Below are 19,950 nucleotides of genomic sequence, written 5' to 3'. Positions count from 1 at the left end.
GGTGAAAGTTCTTTCAAAGTTAATTCAATTCAATATGTATTTGTCCATCAAATTTTAACATGAGGTGATTTGCAATATACCTTTCTTATGAATCTTATCGGTTGCTATGAAAACCATTTCTGGGAGTGTTGCCCAAAATCTTTGACTTGGGCAAATATGTCCTTGGTTTGTCTGTCTAGGTTTATATCTTGATTATTCTCATGGGAAACAGCCTCTCTCACTGTCTGGTGTGTTTTAACAATATATTACAAGAAGCCATTTTAAATTTTGGGCCATTTATTCCTTTAATTAGTGGTAGATTCTTTACTAAAACGGTAGATTCTATACTAAAAAGATAGATTGATTGTATCATTCTCCCCTTTTCGATTATGCGAAAGGTGAATAAGATGAATCAAAAATGGAATCAAAGAAGGAAAGGAATAAATGCAATAGGACAGTGATAGGCGTAGAGAGAGACTCATTCACATTGCCTTTAATTGTTCACTTATTGTTCACTGTTCTGCGGGAGGACACCTCAGAGGGCAGTGAGGCTATATGGGTAGAGATCAGGAATAAGAAGGGTGCAGTCACAATGTTGGGGGTTTACTACAGGCCTCCCAACAGCCAGCGGGAGATAGAGGAGCAGATAGGTAGACAGATTTTGGAAAAGAGTAAAAACAACAGGGTTGTGGTGATGGGAGACTTCAACTTCCCCAATATTGACTGGGACTCACTTAGTGCCAGGGGCTTAGACGGGGCGGAGTTTGTAAGGAGCATCCAGGAGGGCTTCTTAAAACAATATGTAGACAGTCCAACTAGGGAAGGGGCGGTACTGGACCTGGTATTGGGGAATGAGCCCGGCCAGGTGGTAGATGTTTCAGTAGGGGAGCATTTCGGTAACAGTGACCACAATTCAGTAAGTTTTAAAGTACTGGTGGACAAGGATAAGAGTGGTCCTAGGATGAATGTGCTAAATTGGGGGAAGGCTAATTATAACAATATTAGGCGGGAACTGAAGAACATAGATTGGGAGCGGATGTTTGAGGGCAAATCAACATCTGACATGTGGGAGGCTTTCAAGTGTCAGTTGAAAGGAATTCAGGACCGGCATGTTCCTGTGAGGAAGAAGGATAAATACGGCAATTTTCGGGAACATTGGATAACGAGAGATATTGTAGGCCTCGTCAAAAAGGAAAAGGAGGCATTTGTCAGGGCTAAAAGGCTGGGAACAGACGAAGCCTGCGTGGAATATAAGGAAAGTAGGAAGGAACTTAAGCAAGGAGTCAGGAGGGCTAGAAGGGGTCATGAAAAGTCATTGGCAAATAGGGTTAAGGAAAATCCCAAGGCTTTTTACACGTACATAAAAAGCAAGAGGGTAGCCAGGGAAAGGGTTGGCCCACTGAAGGATAGGCAAGGGAATCTATGTGTGGAGCCAGAGGAAATGGGCGAGGTACTAAATGAATACTTTGCATCAGTATTCACCAAAGAGAAGAAATTGGTAGATGTTGAGTCTGGAGAAGGGTGTGTAGATAGCCTGGGTCACGTTGAGGTCCAAAAAGACGAGGTGTTGGGTGTCTTAAAAAATATTAAGGTAGATAAGTCCCCAGGGCCTGATGGGATCTATCCCAGAATACTGAAGGAGGCTGGAGAGGAAATTGCTGAGGCCTTGACAGAAATCTTTGGATCCTCACTGTCTTCAGGGGATGTCCCAGAGGACTGGAGAATAGCCAATGTTGTTCCTCTGTTTAAGAAGGGTAGCAAGGATAATCCAGGGAACTACAGGCCGGTGAGCCTTACTTCAGTGGTAGGGAAATTACTGGAGAGAATTCTTCGAGACAGGATCTACTCCCATTTGGAAGCAAATGGACGTATTAGTGAGAGGTTTTGTGAAGGGGAGGTCGTGTCTCACTAACTTGATAGAATTTTTCGAGGAGGTCACTAAGATGATGGATGCAGGTAGGGCAGTGGATGTTGTCTATATGGACTTCAGTAAGGCCTTTGACAAGGTCCCTCATGGTAGACTAGTACAAAAGGTGAAGTCACACGGGATCAGGGGGGAGCTGGCAAGGTGGATACAGAACTGGCTAGGTCATAGAAGGCAGAGAGTAGCAATGGAAGGATGCTTTTCTAATTGGAGGGCTGTGACCAGTGGTGTTCCACAGGGATCAGTGCTGGGAACTTTGCTCTTTGTAGTATATATAAATGATTTGGAGGAAAATGTAACTGGTCTGATTAGTAAGTTTGCAGACGACACAAAGGTTGGTGGAATTGCGGATAGTGATGAGGACTGTCAGAGGATACAGCAGGATTTAGATTGTTTGGAGACTTGGGCGGAGAGATGGCAGATGGAGTTTAATTCGGACAAATGTGAGGTAATGCATTTTGGAAGGTCTAATGCAGGTAGGGAATATACAGTGAATGGTAGAACCCTCAAGAGTATTGAAAGTCAAAGAGATCTAGGAGTACAGGTCCACAGGTCATTGAAAGGGGCAACACAGGTGGAGAAGGTAGTCAAGAAGGCATACGGCATGCTTGCCTTCATTGGCCGGGGCATTGAGTATAAGAATTGGCAAGTCATGTTGCAGCTGTATAGAACCTTAGTTAGGCCACACTTGGAGTATAGTGTTCAATTCTGGTCGCCACACTACCAGAAAGATGTGGAGGCTTTGGAGAGGGTGCAGAAGAGATTTACCAGAATGTTGCCTGGTATGGAGGGCATTAGCTATGAGGAGCGGTTGAATAAACTCGGTTTGTTCTCACTGGAACGAAGGAGGTTGAGGGGAGACCTAATAGAGGTCTACAAAATTATGAGGGGCATAGACAGAGTGGATAGTCAGAGGCTTTTCCCCAGGGTAGAGGGGTCAATTACTAGGGGGCATAGGTTTAAGGTGAGAGGGGCAAGGTTTAGAGTAGATGTACGAGGCAAGTTTTTTACGCAGAGGGTAGTGGGTGCCTGGAACTCGCTACCGGAGGAGGTGGTGGAAGCAGGGATGATAGTGACATTTAAGGGGCATCTTGACAAATACATGAATAGGATGGGAATAGAGGGATACGGACCCAGGAAGTGTAGAAGATTGTAGTTTAGTCGGGCAGCATGGTCGGCACGGGCTTGGAGGGCCGAAGGGCCTGTTCCTGTGCTGTACATTTCGTTGTTCTTTGTTTGTTCTTTGTTTATTTGAGAACAGCCTTCAACAATAGAGTGGAGAAACCCTTGCAAGCGTTACAAACATCTTAATAATTCAATAAAACAATCAAATGATAATATTGTAAATATTAATACATTAATGATTGAACTTAATAAAACATTGATTAAAGGACTTAGTAAAAATTGAAAAATTGCATAAAACATTGATATACTGATTAAAAAATTGATTACATGATTACATAATTCAGTAATAAAAGGTTAATAATAATTATTTAATGTTTACAAATAAAATTATTATACAGTAAAATAACTGAAGTTGAGTATATGATTTAGTAATAATTGGTATATGATTCAAAATTGATTATGTAATTCAGTAATGAAATTATTAATAATAATTGATTAATAAATGATTAAAATGCAGTAATAATGCAGTAAATAATAGTTCAACAGAAACTTTCCACTTCAAAGTTATTGGGTGGTGGTGCACTGGGTGTGGACTGAACCACTTGAATCCTTTGGGCATTACGGGCTACCATGCATTGGCATGTACATCTGATGAGCATGATGATTACATAAAGGATGCATCCAATAATGCAAAAGAAGAAAATTCCCTGGATAACAGACCTTCCAGTGCTACCTAACCATCCAAAGAGCCAACCCCAAGTAGTGGAATCAGAGGGGTGTTCAAGTTTCTTAACTTCGTTTTGGATGTGTATTGCCAAGTTTTTGACTTGGTCTGAGTTATTTGGAAAAATATACCATTCAGTGGTTTCTGAAATATTAAAAGGAATGGATATAAAAGGGATACCTCCCTCTGAGTGGGTAGGAATTGCAGTACACATCCCGCACCTGGAGATATTGGGCGGGATTCTCCGACCCCCCCTCGCCGGGTGGGAGAATCGCCGGGGGTCGGCATGAATCCTGCCCCCGCCGTCCTCCCAATTCTCCCGCCCCCCCCAAAAACCAGCCCGGCGTGAGTCGCGCCGCCCGCCTCGGAGAATTGCTGGGTCCGGCGCGACTCAATGGGCGCCGGGGCCGCCCGAATTCTCCGGCCCGCGATGGGCCGAAGTCCTTCTCGTCTGCAGCCAGTCCCGCCGGCATAAATTAGAGTAGGTCCCTTACCGGCGGGACCTGGCGGCGCGGGCGGGCTCCGGGGTTCCTGGGGGTCGCGGGGGTATCTGGCCCCGGGAGGTGCCCCCACGGTGGCCTGGCCCGCGATCGGGGCCCACCGATCCACGGGCGGGCCTGTGCCGCGGGGGCACTCTATTTCTCCGCATCGGCTGCTGTGGTCCTCCGCGATGGCCGATGCAGAGATGAACCCTCCCACGCATGCGCAGGGATGACGCCAGCACCATGCGCGTGCGCCGACTCGCGCCGGCCGGCGGAGGCCCTTCGGCGCCGGTTGGCATGGCGCCAAGCACCTATTCTGTCAACCGGCAGGGCACCAGCTGCTCCAGGGCGGGCCTAGCCCCTGAAGGTGCGGAGGATTCCGCACCTTTGGGGCGGCCCAATGCCGGAGTGGTTCATGCCACTCCGTCCCGCCGGGGTCCCCCGCCCCGCTGGGACCACCCGCCCCGCCGGGTACGGGAGAATCCCGCTCATTAGGTTTTTGAGCATAACTGTGAAACATTTGAAGAAAGGTATTGTCATGTAACTGTTCAGTAAAGCCTGCTCAGCAGGCCAGGCAAGTTAAAATTAATAATGTTTCAAACATTATAACGGATTATTATTATTCTGATGCACACGCTTCACATGTGACGCGTGAATCCGGTGTTTCTTTCCTTGGAATTTCACAGCGGACTGTGTAGTCAGCAGAATCTGGTCCGGGCCTTCCCACTTGGCCCCGAGAGGTTCTTTCTGTATTTTCTTGACAAAAACTGCATCGCCGGGAATGAGGTCGTGTCCACCTTCAGGGGGTTCACCCCAGGCTGCGGAAACCTGTTGAGAAACAGAACTAACAGCATTTGTTAGATTTTGACAATAAGTCAGCAAAGTATCGCTCATTAAATGACAGTCTGCTTTTCGTAAGTCAATAGTTCCTGGCAGGGACATTGGTCTGCCTGTAATGACCTCAAATGGGCTTAGGCCTGTTGTTCTGTTTGGGGTTGCTCTGATACTGCACAGTACTAGGGGCAAAGCTTGAATCCAGTTCATGCCGCCTTGGCTGTATTTGGACAGTCTTTCTTTCAAGGTCCGGTTCATGCGTTCCACTACTCCTGATGATTCTGGATGATAAGGACAATGCAAATTCCAATCAATGTTCAGTAATCTGCACACCTCCTGACAAACAGCACCCATTATCTGAATCAATGCTAGCTGGTACTCCCCATCTGGGGATATAGTCTTTGCATAGGATTTTGACCGTATGGGTGGCTGTAGCCTTTCTGACTGGAGTAGCTTCTATCCATCTCGAAAATGTATCTACTATCACAAGGACCTCAGTATATCTTTGGCACGGAGGAAGGGGAGACTACCACACTGGGGGGTCGATGGAGTGGCAGGAGTGGCCGGGGTCAGCAGGAGTCAGCTGACTTACGGGAGTGCTACGGGGGAAGCAACGCAGCTAGGGGGGGACCTAGCTTGGGGGGCGGGGGGGGGGGGGGGGGGGGGAACTGGGTTGCTGCTGCATTGGCCAAAGGTGAGCTGGAGCTCGGAGAGAGAGTCGGGGTGGGGGTCTGCCGCTGGGGGGAATGGAGAGTGCGGGAGGCGCAGGCACGTGGCTGGCCTAGAAAAGGGGATGGCTAATCAGCAGGGGGGAGGGGGGGGGGAGGGGGGGGGGAGGGGGGGGAAGCCCCCTGATTCGGCTGATAACTTGGAATGTGTGCGGCCTGAACGGGCCGGTCAAGAGGGCCCGTGTGTTCGCGCACCTGAAGGGACTGAAGGCAGATTTGGTTATGCTCCAGGAAACGCATTTGAGGGTGGCAGATCAGGTTAGGCTGAGAAAGGGGTGGGTAGGGCAGGTTTTCCACTCGGGGTTGGACGCAAAGAATCGAGGGGTGGCGATTTTGGTGGGGAAGCGGGTGTCGTTTGAGGCGCTGAACATCGTGGCAGACAATGGAGGTAGGTATGTGATGGTGAGTGGTAAGCTGCAGGGGGTGCGGGTGGTACTGGTGAATGTATATGCCCCGAATTGGGACGATGCCGGATTTATGCGGCGCATGTTGGGCCGGATTCCGGACCTGGAGGCAGGGCGCTTGATAATGGCGGGGGGGCTTCAACACGGTACTGGATCCAGCATTGGACCGCTCCAGGTCCAGGACGGGTAAGAGGCCGGCGGCAGCCAAGGTGCTGAGGGGGTTTATGGACCAGATGGGAGGAGTGGACCCATGGAGCTTTGTCAGGCCGGGGGCCAGGGAATTTTCTTCTTTTTGCCACGTCCATAAAGCCTACTCCCGGATAGACTTCTTTGTTATAAGCAGGGCACTAATTCTGAGGGTGGAGGGCACGGAGTATTCGGCCATAGCCATCTCAGACCATGCCCTGCATTGGGTGGAGCTGGAGCTAGGGGAGGAGTGGGACCAGCGCCCGCTGTGGCGCCTGGATGTGGGCTTGCTGGCGGATGAGGAGGTGAGCGGGCGGATCTGGGGGTGATTTGAAAGCTATCTAGAGGCTAACGATAATGGGGAGGTGCAGGTGGGGGTGGTCTGGGAGGCGCTGAAGGCGGTGATTAGGGGAGTGCTAATCGCCACTAGGGCTCACAAGGAGAAGAAGGAGAGGAGAGAGAGGGAGAGATTGATGGGGGAGATTTTAAGGGTGGATTTTAAGGGACTACTCAAGGAGCGACGAAGCCTCCAGGCCAAGTTCGACCTGTTGACCACCAAGAAGGCAGAGGTGCAGTGGAGGAAAGCGTAAGGGGCGGTGTATGAGTACGGGGAGAAGGCTAGCCAGATGTTGGCACACCAGCTTCGGAAGCGGGAGGCAGCGAGGGAGATTGGGGGAGTTAGGGACAAAGGGGGGAAACACAGTGCGGAGTGCGGTGGGAATAAATGGGGTATTTAGAGACTTTTATGAGGGGCTGTATAGGTCTGATCCCCCGATGGAGGAGGAGGGGATGCGTCGATTTTTGGATCGACTGAGGTTCCTGAGAGTGGAGGCGGAGCAGGTGGCTGGGCTTGGGGCACTGGTAGGGCTGGAGGAGCTGATTAACGGGCTGGGGAGTATGCAGGCGGGGAAGGCACCGGGGCCAGATGGGTTCCCGGTGGACAGTCAGGACACTGATGGCCGTGAGTTGGACGAGGAGAGGGCTGCGAGCCAGGACAGTGATGGGAGAGGACGGGGACTATGGACCGTGACGCACAGAGGACGGCCAGACAGTCGACGGACACACCGGACACAGCACCTAACGTGGGCTGCAGACTAGTTGCGTCGGTCCAAGGACCGACACAGGAGACCCCAGACCTGGGGACAGATGAAGAGCTCGAGTTTGCGCCACTGCTGTCACCCACAACATCCACTATCGCAGATACACTCACCTCGGTTGGGCACATAAGTGATGAGGCTCCCGGGTCACTGTCTGGTGCGCACTACTCAGCCGAACCGGTACAGCAGGTGGGGGTAGGAGCAGCCGAGGGGCTGGACGGTCGGAGGGCAGCCCAGGCCCAGCACCCAGCTGCCGCTCAGACGGTTCCCGGGTTCCTGGGCTTACTAGACCCACCCACAGACCCGATGCATTTGGAAACCCAGGGAGTGGACAACGGGATGACGGCTGTCTTCCAGCAACTGCAGACGCAGTTGAAGGAGTCCATCCGCATCCAGGAGCAGGGAGTGGTGCCGGTCATGGCTGCCACCCAGGCCAACACCGCACGGGTGCCGTCCGCGGTGGAGGCATTGGGGACAACGGTTTCAGCCATGGGTCAGGTTCTGCAAGGCGTGGGGCTCGATGTGCATGTGTCATCCATGGCCCAGGACAGGGCTGCCCTCTCACAGGCAGCCATGCGCCAGAGCCAACTGGACATTGCCACCACGCTCCGGGGTCTGGCCCAGTCTCAGCAGGTCATGGCCCTGTCCCAGTAGGCCATCGCTGAGAGCATCGGCGGCCTTGCCTACGTGCTGGATGGCGTCGCAGAATCCCAGCGGGAGGTTGCACAGTCCCTGACAGGGACGGCACACTCCTTGAGCTCCATCGCTGGGAATGTTCAGACCCTGGTTGATTCCTCAGCGGGCCTCCAGGACTGGTAGTGCCAGGTGTCGGTGGTGCCATGACGCATGTCTCCGCGGGCACCACTGTCCCATAGTGAGGCCCAGGGGCCACCGGGCTCCCCGAGGGAGGAGGAGGTTCTGGTGCCCGTCCCGGTTACTCCAGCAAGGGAGGTCCCGGAAAACTCGGACTCCCCCCGTTCCGTTCCTGGTGCATCTGGTGGGCAGCGGGCAGAGCAGGGTGGCACCACGCCATCCAGCAGGCCCGCCGAGCAGCCTGGCCCATCCAAGCCGGGACGCTCCAGGAAACGCGCGCCGACGGGGACCAACGTCGCAGGGCAGGAGTCTCAGCAGTCCGCCTCCACTCCTGCTGCACCGTCTGGGGAAACACCAAGACGTAATGGTAGGGCCCGTAAGGCCAAGAAGTTAGACACGTAGTAAGTTGGCACGGGTGCAGGGCACAGCTTAGTTGTAGGGGCTACGGCACTTGTATGTGAATGTCACGATTAAAACTAGATGCCTCTGTGCTATGTCCGGTGCCTGAGGGGTCGTGAGGGGGACCGAGTGACGCTGGGGGTCGAAGTTCTGTACAACGGTGAGGCCGGGTGTGTGTTTCTACCCCCCCAACACCCCATCGCCCTCAGCACACCAACGCCAGCCGCCCCACATGGCCATGTGGTGGGTTGTCCGTGACGCATACAGGGACCACCGAGATGGAGGGTTTAGCTATGGCCATGAGTCAGACATTGTCTAGCAATCCGGAGCTCACAGGTCATCGCGGAGCGGGTTGTCATCATTCAACATAGCAATGATCACACCCGCTGACACAAGCAACTGTGTTAAAATATTCACGATGTGCCGCAGGTGTAAGGTGGTGTGAAAGTGGTGGTGTGGGCTGTACGGTTGTGCGATGGTGCGGGAAGTGGGGGGTGCTGGGTGGTGCGGTTGTGCGCGATCCGTGGCGCAAGTGCCTTTCTCAGCGATGCCCTCCCCCTAGTTACTGAAACGTGCGCCGATCGACGCCTCGCGTGCTCGCTCTCCTAGCCGGTGTCATCGTGCAGCCTCCCAGCCATATCCCGCCCCCAGGTTGTGACTGTGCCCCCCACCCTTCCCCCATCCTCGTCCTCCTCCTCATGTGCAGAGGCATCGCCCTCATCGGGCTCCCCCTGTGCATCCTCCTCCAGGACCTTGCCCCTCTGTTGGGCAATGTTGTGCAAGATGCAGCAGGCCACAACTATGTGCCCGACCCAGTCGGGGTGTTACTGCAGGGCCCCTCCAGGGCGGTCCAGGCACCGGCACCTCATCTTCAGGAGGCCAAAGCACCTCTCCACAACACCCCTGGTCGCTGCATGGGCTTCATGATAGCAGGTCTCCACGTTGGTCTGTGACCTCCAGGTAGGCGTTATCAGCCACGACCGCAATGGGTAACCCCTGTCGCCCAGAAACCAGCCCCTCAGCCCCCCTCAGAGGGGGGTGTGTCCCTCGAAAATAGCGGGGATGAACGAATGAGCTAGTATGAAAGCATCATGCACGCTGCCAGGGTATTGGGCGCACACGTGCATTATCTTCATGCGATGTCTCAGACCACCTGAATGTTATTCGAGTAGTTGCCCTTCCTGTTCAGGAAAACGTCCCTGTTGTCCGAGGGTGGACGCATGCCGACGTGCAGCCCATCAATCACCCCCTGGACCATCGGCATCCCGGCCACGGAGGCGAATCCCGCTGCCTGGTCAGCCTGGTGTGCGCGGTCCTCCGGAAAATTTATGTATCTTTTTTTTAATTCTACATTTTCACATTTTCCTTCAAAGATTTACACCCCACCCACAAACAGTAAATGGTAACAAATACAAAATCAATCCCCTTAACAATACCAATGATCCCATCCTCCCACCACCCCAAACAACGGCCCACCTGTCAATATATGCATCCAATAAACCAAACCCTCCCACGGTGGAAACAAAAAGCAAAGGAGAAAAAGAAAAGGGAGTCCGGGACCGCCCATGGTCACCATTGACCTATAGAGTCCACTCCCCCCCCCCCCCCCCCCCCCCGACACTCAACGCCATCCAGCCTCTGAAAGAGTACCGTACATGATACCCAAGAGTTGTACCCCCCCCCCCAAGTCTCCAGCTCCTCCCGTCCACTGCCTCTTGAAAAACTCCTCCTCCTCCCAACCTCGGTTCCTTCCCCCTAACTTTCCACCCCGGCTAGACCACTCGGACGCTGTTCTGCCAGGCTCCGATGGCCGCAGCCCCTCCCCCACCTCACTCCCGTTCACTGGCCGGCTTAAACCGGCCAGCGTGGAGGCCCCCGCCCGGATCCCTTTCCCCTTGCCCGGCCCTAGGAAAGCCCAGAAATCCCCTTTTAGCACACAAACCCCGCATATCCAACTACACCCCAAAGAGCCCTCATTTCGAGTGAAAGTCCCAACACTTCCCTTGTCCAAATATATACAACATTGGCTCCTTTAGCCCATACACCCGCACGCAGTGAAACAAAAAAGAAGAAAATACAGTCATGAGGTTACATCGGCACATGGCCATTTCTCAATTCCTCAGTTCTGCCACAGTCCTTCTGCCTTCGCAAACTCCTCCACTGCTTCCGCCGTTCCAAAATAATAGTCCCTGAGCTTAGAAGTCACCCTCAGCTTCGCTGGATATACAATGCCGCACTGCACCTTGCTAATGTACAGTGCCATAAGACCATAAGACATAGGAGCAGAAGTAAGGCCATTCGGCCCATCGAGTCCACTCCACCATTCAATCATGGCTGATTTCAACTCCAGTTACCCGCTCTCTCTCCATAGCCCTTAATTCCTCGAGAAATCAACTTCTGTCTGAAAGACCCTCAACATCCCGGCCTCCACCGCCCTCTGTGGCAATGAATTCCACAGACCCACCACTCTCTGGCTGAAGAAATTTCACCTCATCTCTGTTCGAAAGTGACTCCCTTTTATTCTAAGGCTGTGCCCCCGGGTCCTAGTCTCCCCTGCTAATGGAAACAACTTCCCTACGTCCACCCTATCTAAGCCATTCATTATCTTGTAAGTTTCTATTAGGTCTCCCCTAACCTCCTAAACTCCAATGAATATAATCCCAGGATCCTCAGACGTTCATCGTATGTTAGGCCTACCATTCCTGGGATCATCCGTGTGAATCTCCGCTGGACCTGCTCCAGTGCCAGTATGTCCTTCCTGAGGTGTGGGGCCCAAAATTGCTCACAGTATTCTAATCGGGGCCTAACTAATGCTTTATAAAGCTTCAGAAGCACATCCCTGCTTTTATATTCCAAGCATCTTGAGATAAATGACAACATTGCATTTGCTTTCTTAATTACGGACTCAACCTGCAAGTTTACCTTTAGGGAATCCTGGACTAGGACTCCCAAGTCCCTTTGCACTTCAGCATTATGAATTTTGTCACCGTTTAGAAAATAGTCCATGCCTCTATTCTTTTTTCCAAAGTGCAAGACCTCGCACTTGCCTACGTTGAATTTCATCAGCCATTTCTTGGACCACTCTCCTAAACTGTCTAAATCTTTCTGCAGCCTCCCCACCTACTCCATACTACCTGCCCCTCCACCTATCTTTGTATCATCGGCAAACTTAGCCAGAATGCCCCCAGTCCCGTCATCTAGATCGTTAATATATAAAGAGAACAGCTGTGGCCCCAACACTGACCCCTGCGGGACACCACTCGTCACCGGTTGCCATTCTGAAAAATAACCTTTTATCCCAACTCTCTGCCTTCTGCCTGACAGCCAATCGTCAATCCATGTTAGTACCTTGCCTCGAATACCATGGGCCCTTATTTTACTCAGCAGTCTCCCGTGAGGCACCTTATCAAAGGCCTTTTGGAAGTCAAGATAGATAACATCCATTGGCTCTCCTTGGTCTAACCTATTTGTTATCTCTTCAAAGAACTCTAACAGGTTTGTCAGGCACGACCTCCCCTTACTAAATCCATGCTGACTTGTCCTAATCCGACCCTGCACTTCCAAGAATTTAGAAATCTCATCCTTAACAATGGATTCTAGAATCTTGCCAACAACCGAGGTTAGGCTAATTGGCCTATAATTTTCCATCTTTTTCCTTGTTCTTAGTTTATCTAGCACTTTCTCCTTTGTGATGGCTACCATATTCAACTCTGCCCCCTGACTCTCCGGAATTGTTGGGATATTACTCATGTCTTCTACTGTGAAGACTGTCGCAAAGTACTTATTTAGTTCCTCACCTATTTCCTTGTCTCCCATCACTAGATTACCAGCGTCATTTTGGAGCGGCCCAATGTCAACTTTTGCCTCCCATTTGTTTTTAATGTATTTAAAGAAACTTTTACTATCATTCCTAATGTTACTGGCTAGCCTACCTTCATATTTGATCCTCTCTTTCCTTATTTCTCTCTTTGTTATCCTCTGTTTGTTTTTGTAGCCTTCCCAATCTTCTGACTTCCCACTACTCTTTGCCACATTATAGGCTTTCTTTTTTGCTTTGATGCATTCCCTAACTTCCTTTGTCAGCCATGGCTGCCTAATCCCCCCTCTGATAACCTTTCTTTTCTTTGGGATGAACCTCTGTACTGTGTCCTCAATTACTCCCAGAAACTCCTGCCATTGCTGTTCTACTGTCTTTCCCACTAGGCTCTGCTCCCAGTCGATTTTCGTCAGTTCCTACCTCATGCCCCTGTAGTTACCTTTATTTAACTGTAACACCTTTACATCTGATTCTACCTTCTTTCTTTCAAATTGGAGATAGAATTCTACCATATTATGATCACTGCCTCCTAAGTGCTCCCTTACTTTAAGATCTTTAATCAAGTCTGGCTCATTACATAACACTAAGTCCAGAATGGCCTGTTCCCTCGTGGGCTCCATCACAAGCTGTTCCAAAAAGCCCTCCTGTAAACATTCAATGAATTCCCTTTCCTTGGGTCCACTGGCAGCATTATTTACCCAGTCCACCTGCATATTGAAGTCCCCCATGATCACTGTGACCTTGCCTTTCTGACATGCACTTTCTATTTCGTGGTGCATTTTGTGCCCCCGGTCCTGACCACTGTTAGGAGGCCTGTACATAACTCCCATTATGGTTTTTTTGCCTTTGTGGTTCCTCAACTCTACCCACACAGACTCCACAACATCTGACCCTATGTCGTTTAGTGCTATTGATTTAATTTCATTCCTAATTAACAAGGCAACCCCGCCCCCTCTGCCCACCTCTCTGTCTTTTCGATAGGTTGTGAATCCCTGGATGCTTAAATGCCAGTCCTGAACCCCCTGCAACCATGTCTCTGTGATGCCTACCACATCATACCTGCCAGTCACAATCTGGGCCACAAGCTCATCTACCTTGTTCCGTACACTGCGCGCATTTAAATATAGCACCTTTAATTCTCTATTGACCGTCCCTTTTTGTTTTCTTAGTGTGGTGGACCTTGGTTTACTGAGCCTTTCCATACACTGTGTCATATTTTGTGGGATGGGGACTATCGTAACCTCTCCTGAGTTTTGTCTTTTCGTGTTTTTTTGTATTCCTAAGCAGCTACGCTTCCCACTGATTACTTCACCTCTTGGTTCCCTGACTTTCCCTTCCCCCCCCCCAATCTTTAGTTTAAAGTCCTATTGACCACCCTCTTTACTCTTTTCGCCAGAACACTGGTCCCAGCTCGGTTCAGGTGGAGACCATCCCAACGGTATAGGTCCCCCCTGTCCCAAAACTGATGCCAGTGTCCCATGAAAAGGAACCCCTCTTTCCCACACCACTCTTTCCCGGTCTTTCCCGGTGCCCTCTTCACCCGGTTGAAGGCAGCCCGCCTCCTCGCCAGCTCCACCGTAAAGTCCTGGTATACACGTATACCAGCTCCAGCCCACTGCACCACCCGCTTCTGCTTGGCCCAGCTCAGGACCTTCTCCTTCACACTGTACCTACGGAAGCACAGAGTCACTGCCCTTGGCGGCTCACTCGCCTTTGGTACAGGCCTCCACGACCGATGAGCTGATCCAGTTCATATCGGGAGGGATCCTCCCCCCTCCCCCAATAGTTTTGCCAACATCGCGGCAAAATACTCAGTCGGCTTCGGTCCTTCAATTCCTTCGGGCAGCCCCACAATCCTCAAATTCGGTCGCCTGGATCTGTTTTCCAGGTCTTCCATTTTTCCTCGCAGATCCTTGTTAATGTCCATCACCTTCCGCATCTCCTTCCCCATCGAGGCAAGTTGATCACCGTGCTGCAATAGCGTCTCCTCCACTTCCTTCAGCGCCTCCCCTTGCTCTCACACCTCCGCCACTGCGCTCGCCACCGCCGTCATCACTGGGGAAATCGCCTCCTCTACCGGCACACTCAAAACCTCCCTCATCTCCTTCCTCATCGTTTCCATGCATTTCGCAAACTGCCTTTCGAATTCCGCAGCCATCACCTTAGTTATTTCTTCAGCCGTAAGCACTGCGGCCTCCCCTGGTGCTCCACCCTCCATTTTCTTTACTGACCCCGCGGTGACCCTTCCACCCCCCGACGGACTTTCAGCCGCTTTTTTCACGGCCGTTTTTTTGCTGGTCTTCGACATTCCCCTCCTCTGTGCTGTCTCCCGACTTTTACTGCCTTCGCTGGCCCTAGGACCGGGCGTTAACCCCCGAAAATGCCGTTCCCGAATGGGAGCCCTCCAACGCGCGGTTGCCTCCCGCCCGCTGTCACCGGAGGTTCAAATTTATGTATCTTTAGGCGATTTCATACAGGGCGTCGGTGACGGCCCGGATGCATCGGTGCACCGGTGCCTGCAAGATTCCAGACAGGTCCCTGCTCGGCGCCTGGGAGGACCCCGTGGCGAAGAAATTGAGGGAAACCGTGACCTTGACGGTCACCGGGATAGCATGTCCTCCCCCCGTTCCACGTGGTGACAGGTGCACCATGAGGTGGCATATAAGAACATAAGAACTAGGAGCAGGAGTAGGCCATCTGGCCCCTCGAGCCTGCTCCACCATTCAATGAGATCATGGCTGATCTTTTGTGGACTCAGCTCCACTTTCCGGCCCGAACACCATAACCCTTAATCCCTTTATTCGTCAAAAAACTATCTATCTTTATCTTAAAAACATTTAATGAAGGAGCCTCAACTGCTTCACTGGGCAAGGAATTCCATAGATTCACAACCCTTTGGGTGAAGAAGTTCCTCCTAAACTCAGTCCTATATATGTGCCACGGTCTCCCGACTCAATTGGAGTCTCCTTCTGCCGTATCCGGAAGGTCCTGGAACGACATGCGATCCCAGTACACTCGAGGCCGCATGGGGCGCCTCCGGTGCCTTGGCACCACCACCTGCTCTTGCTCCTCCCCCGTGCCCCATCAGGATCCGAATCATTGTCCTCCGCATGCCCGACGATGTGGTGGTCATTGTCACCCTCTACCTCCTCGTGCACCTGTCGGGCGGGAGGGCCTGCAGCATTAGCGGCTGGCACGGGGCCCTCTGCAGCCAGTCCCTCTGCTGTAGCCGCCGCTCCAGCAGCTGCTCTGAGCCGCCTGCGTCGGCGGCGCCGAATGGCTACCTGCAGGGCAGCCGCCCCCGCCACGGCGGCAGACACAGCTGGATGGTGCGCAAACATGACGAACTACACAAAGTGGGGTCGTTGGGAAGGAGAGACAACAACATGTTTAATGATGGCGCTTTGACACCTCGACAGCCAGGGCCCATGGGATACATGGGCACCCCGGCTGCCTTGTACCGCTGCAGACACACATGCAACCTTCGCTCTGCCCACACTATCCGTCCACCGCCCACTTCACCCCGACCCTCTTCATTGCGGCGCCACTGGCCTTAGCCCATCACCATGACCTGCACTTGGAAGCGTGTCTTTGCCACTGTCCTGCCATGGCAGGCCGGCTGGCATGTCGCTCCCATGAGTACCCTTGTCCACCCTCCACCCCACCCCCTCCTCCTTTCCCCACCCACTCCTCATTCCTCCACCCTTCTCCTCCTTCCTCCACCCTGTTGCTAACTTTTGGTTGGTTCTTCATTCGTAATTTGCTCTGTTTGTTTAACCTTTGCTCTAGAGTCGCCAGGTATCTTTATGATACCGCCACGAGGTTCAAGTTCAAGTAATGATCAATAACTCAACACACCAATTAGTTAGATTCAAATCAAAACACATTTATTATACACAGTAAATCACTACTCATGCATAAACTCTACTTTCTAGACTATTCCTATAACTAACAGTTATAGTTAGCTTCGGACTGGCCCACCAGGTCAGGGGAATAAATGGCCTTTCGTTCAGGTCCTGAGTCTGCAGGATTCAAAAGCTGGTATGGACTGGTAGCTAGGAGCGCCTATCTCGTAGCGAGCGTTGATTTGATACTTACTTGGTTGGCGGCAGCGGTGCAGGTGACTGTCAAGGGTTGGTTCAAGTTGCTGAGTGACCCTGCCAAAGAAGAACGATTTGAACTTGGGGGCTTTACTTTATAGTCCCCAGGGCTTCCCGCCCTTCGGGGCGGACCCCGTACCTGGTTTCAAGTGATTGGACTACTTTCCGATCACTTGGATCGATTTCTCCAATGCTGGAGCGGTTCCCTGATCGCTGGGCGGTCCCTAAGTGTCCGTTGGCCTTCCTTTGTCTTGGGTCCTGCTGGCGTCGAGGAGTCTGGCTTGGCTTTATTCACCTTAACTGTTGCGACTGTGCCTTGGAATCGCACATTACTATGCAGATGGCTGCTGCATTACTATGCAGATGGCTGCTGGTTTCAGTGCTGTCTGGTTTCTTACAGGTCGCAATACACATGATTTCTGTACTTGCTAGTCTTTGCCTTTGTTGGCTGAATTTCCCTTCAGCCTTTGCGGTTCTCCATTTTAAGTCGGGAAGTGGCCAACCCAGGTGGCTACAACCCTCCTTGTGATCCTAACGCGAAGCGTGAAGGATCACGTAACTGCGTTGTCTTCATTCCCTGACCCGGCGAGCACTCTTCTATGGCCTCTACACTGACCATAACTATGCAAGAAAAATTTTAACTAACAATTTCTAAGTGGCGCTATGTCAAAACAGGGACATGCATTACAAAATTAAAAAACGGTACCTCTAACTGTCCTCAATAAACTACACTCACTCAACATTCAATCATATTAACTTCCTAAACAATACAAAATAATAGCAGCATTTACATTTTTCCTGGCTTGGCAGTCAAGCACAGGGATGTACAATCTTTCCATTTCTTTATTTACAGAAGAACGCAAACGAATGTCCTTTATTATAAATTGCAATAACGAAAAACATGTATGACGTCTTCATTGTTGTCTTCTTTCTCTTCTCTTCCTTTCCGTTTCGTCTCTTTTCCTGGAGCTTCTGGGGTTCTATGGGATCAAGCATAGTGTATGTTACTTTCTTGGTTAATATCTCGTCTGTTAGTATGTCTGTCCTTTAGTGCCAATTCTCCCTTTATAATTTGTCACCATGTGTGACTCCCTCATTTTTAATTTTTTTTAAACCGAATATTCAGGACAAGACACACTTAAAAATACTGAAACAGTGCGAGCCGTCTCGCAGGCTGTGCGATTTACCATCCAAATGTTTGAGGATGTAAATAGCAGAGGGATGGTCGCCTGAAAACAAAACAAAATGTTTTGAACCAAAAGTGCCGAAATGAGGTGCGTATGGGCCGCGACGGGTAAGATTTGGGTGGAATCCCCGGGTAGGACGGTGATCAATGCCGTTTCTCCACTACCTGAGCAACCGACAAGAACGGGCAAGAAAAATGAAAAAATGAAATGTAGTCATCGTGGGGGGTTGCCGTATTGGTTCTACCTTCGAACCAGAAGAGCAGTTATGAACGGGGGCTGGCAAGCTCGCAGCGGTTTCGGCCGATGAGTGTGCTGGCAAGTTCCCAAAGGTTTCGGCCGAAAAATAAGGCGTGGGGCCGTGGAAAAAAAAAATTCCGATCTTACAAACAACATTTAACAATAACAGTAACAAACAACATTAAACAACATGCTGCAGGTTCCATCAGAAAGGACACCGTTTTCTCCTAAGCAGTTCCTTTTTAAAACATCATCTGGACACCTCAGTTATCGGTTACGAACAGGGTCGCAAAGGGGTTCTCGCTTTGGGAGTCAGACTCAAAGTCGTCATCTTCTCCCGGATGCCATACTCTCGAATGTATAAGGGCTGATAGGGCTGCATGGTGTGATTTGGGGTCCACCTCGTCGTTCCGGATGAGCCTGAATGAATTATCGCGGTGCCAAAAGGTGGTGTCTAGTTCTGTGGGTACGGAATCGTCATCGTAGGGCAGTGGTCTGTGGTGGGGTTTGTTGAGGACTGTGATGAGGAAGGGATCACTCGAATCGTGGTCAGATTCGCTGGGTGTGGGTCCTGTTGCATGGGGATAGTAGGGAGGCGTGCTGTGGCTATTGTCTGTGTCACAGTCGCTGTCGCTGCTGCTGCTGTCTGTGGGCGTTCCAGGGCGGAGTCTAGAGGTCGGGGGTGGAGTTGAGGACGAGTCCATGGATGTGGTGGACGTGTTGGGGGAGGGAGGGATATGTTGGGTGTGGGCGGGATGTGGTCTGCTGCGTCGAGCATGACGTGATGTGCGTGGTTGGACTGTGGGCCATATGCCTTAAACTGGTTAATATGGAACCACGCAGTCTTTCCGTTGGGGTACTTGATTTTGTAGACGGAGGGGCTTACTTTGTCCGCAATGGAGTACGGACCCAAATACTTCGGTGACAGGAATGTGCTGGGGTTATAGATGGAGAGCATGACTTGCTGTCCTACACTGAACTCAGTCGCATGCACTGTCTTGTCGAAACAGGCCTTGCTCTGTTTCTTCCTTGTGCCTAATCTTACTGCGGCTGCCAACTGAGCCGTTTTTACATTTTCCACTCACTGTTTGACTGCGTTCTCGTGTGTGAGGGCCGTCACTTCGGGGCTGGTCAAGTCCAATCCTAATAAAACTTCTGTGCCTTTCATGGGGCGTCCGGTCATGAGAGTGTGTGGGGTGTAACCTGTGGGTGTTGAGACAGTATTTCTTAAAAACATCAACGCAAAAGGGAGGACTGAATCCCAAGTGGCGTTGTTCTGATGGACCATTTTTCTGAGGGTTGATTTTAGGGTCCGATTCATGCGCTCCACAATACCACTTGACTGGGGTGGTATGCGATGTGGAATTTTTGGGTAATGCCAAATATCGTGAGGACGTTCTTCATGACACGTCCCGTAAAATGGAAACCTTGGTCGGATTCAATGCTGCGGGGGAGTCCCCATCTTGTGAAGATGTGGTGGGTTAAGATCTTTGCGGTGGTCTTTGCCGTGTTCGTTCTGGACGAGAATGCCTCTACCCATTTCATAAAAGTGTCTATGACAACTAATACATATTTGTAACCATTCCTGCAAGGGGGCAATGGTCCTATAAAATTGATCTGGAGGTTAATCCAGGGGCCATTAACGGGGCGGGTGTGACTAAGTTGAGCCTTTTTTGCGTATCTGTCCGGATTGTTCTGGGCACAAATAAGGCAATTTACAACGTGGTGCGTTACATCTTCTTTTAAACTTGGCCACCAACAGAGCTGCCTGAGGTGGGCTGTAGTGGGATCAATTCCCTGATGTCCATGACTGTCATGGAACAAACAAATAAGCTGATTCCTGTCCTGTTCAGGAACCACGTAAAGGGTGTCTTTTAACACCACACTGTGGTCAGTGCATTTTTAAACCTATCA

General features: G+C 51.1%; 1 protein-coding gene across 5 annotated transcripts in view; it reads left to right on the top strand.

Annotated features, from left to right (window-relative positions):
• Positions 1–19,950, top strand: part of LOC140388230 (cadherin-related family member 4-like) — a 330,338-nt gene that overhangs the window by 225,716 nt on the left and 84,672 nt on the right. The window lies entirely within an intron of this gene.

The sequence above is a fragment of the Scyliorhinus torazame genome, chromosome 13 (assembly GCF_047496885.1).
Source record: "Scyliorhinus torazame isolate Kashiwa2021f chromosome 13, sScyTor2.1, whole genome shotgun sequence".
Classification (NCBI taxonomy): domain Eukaryota; kingdom Metazoa; phylum Chordata; class Chondrichthyes; order Carcharhiniformes; family Scyliorhinidae; genus Scyliorhinus; species Scyliorhinus torazame.
Note: the sequence above shows the minus strand (reverse complement) of the source record. Positions and strands in the feature narration are given on the sequence as shown.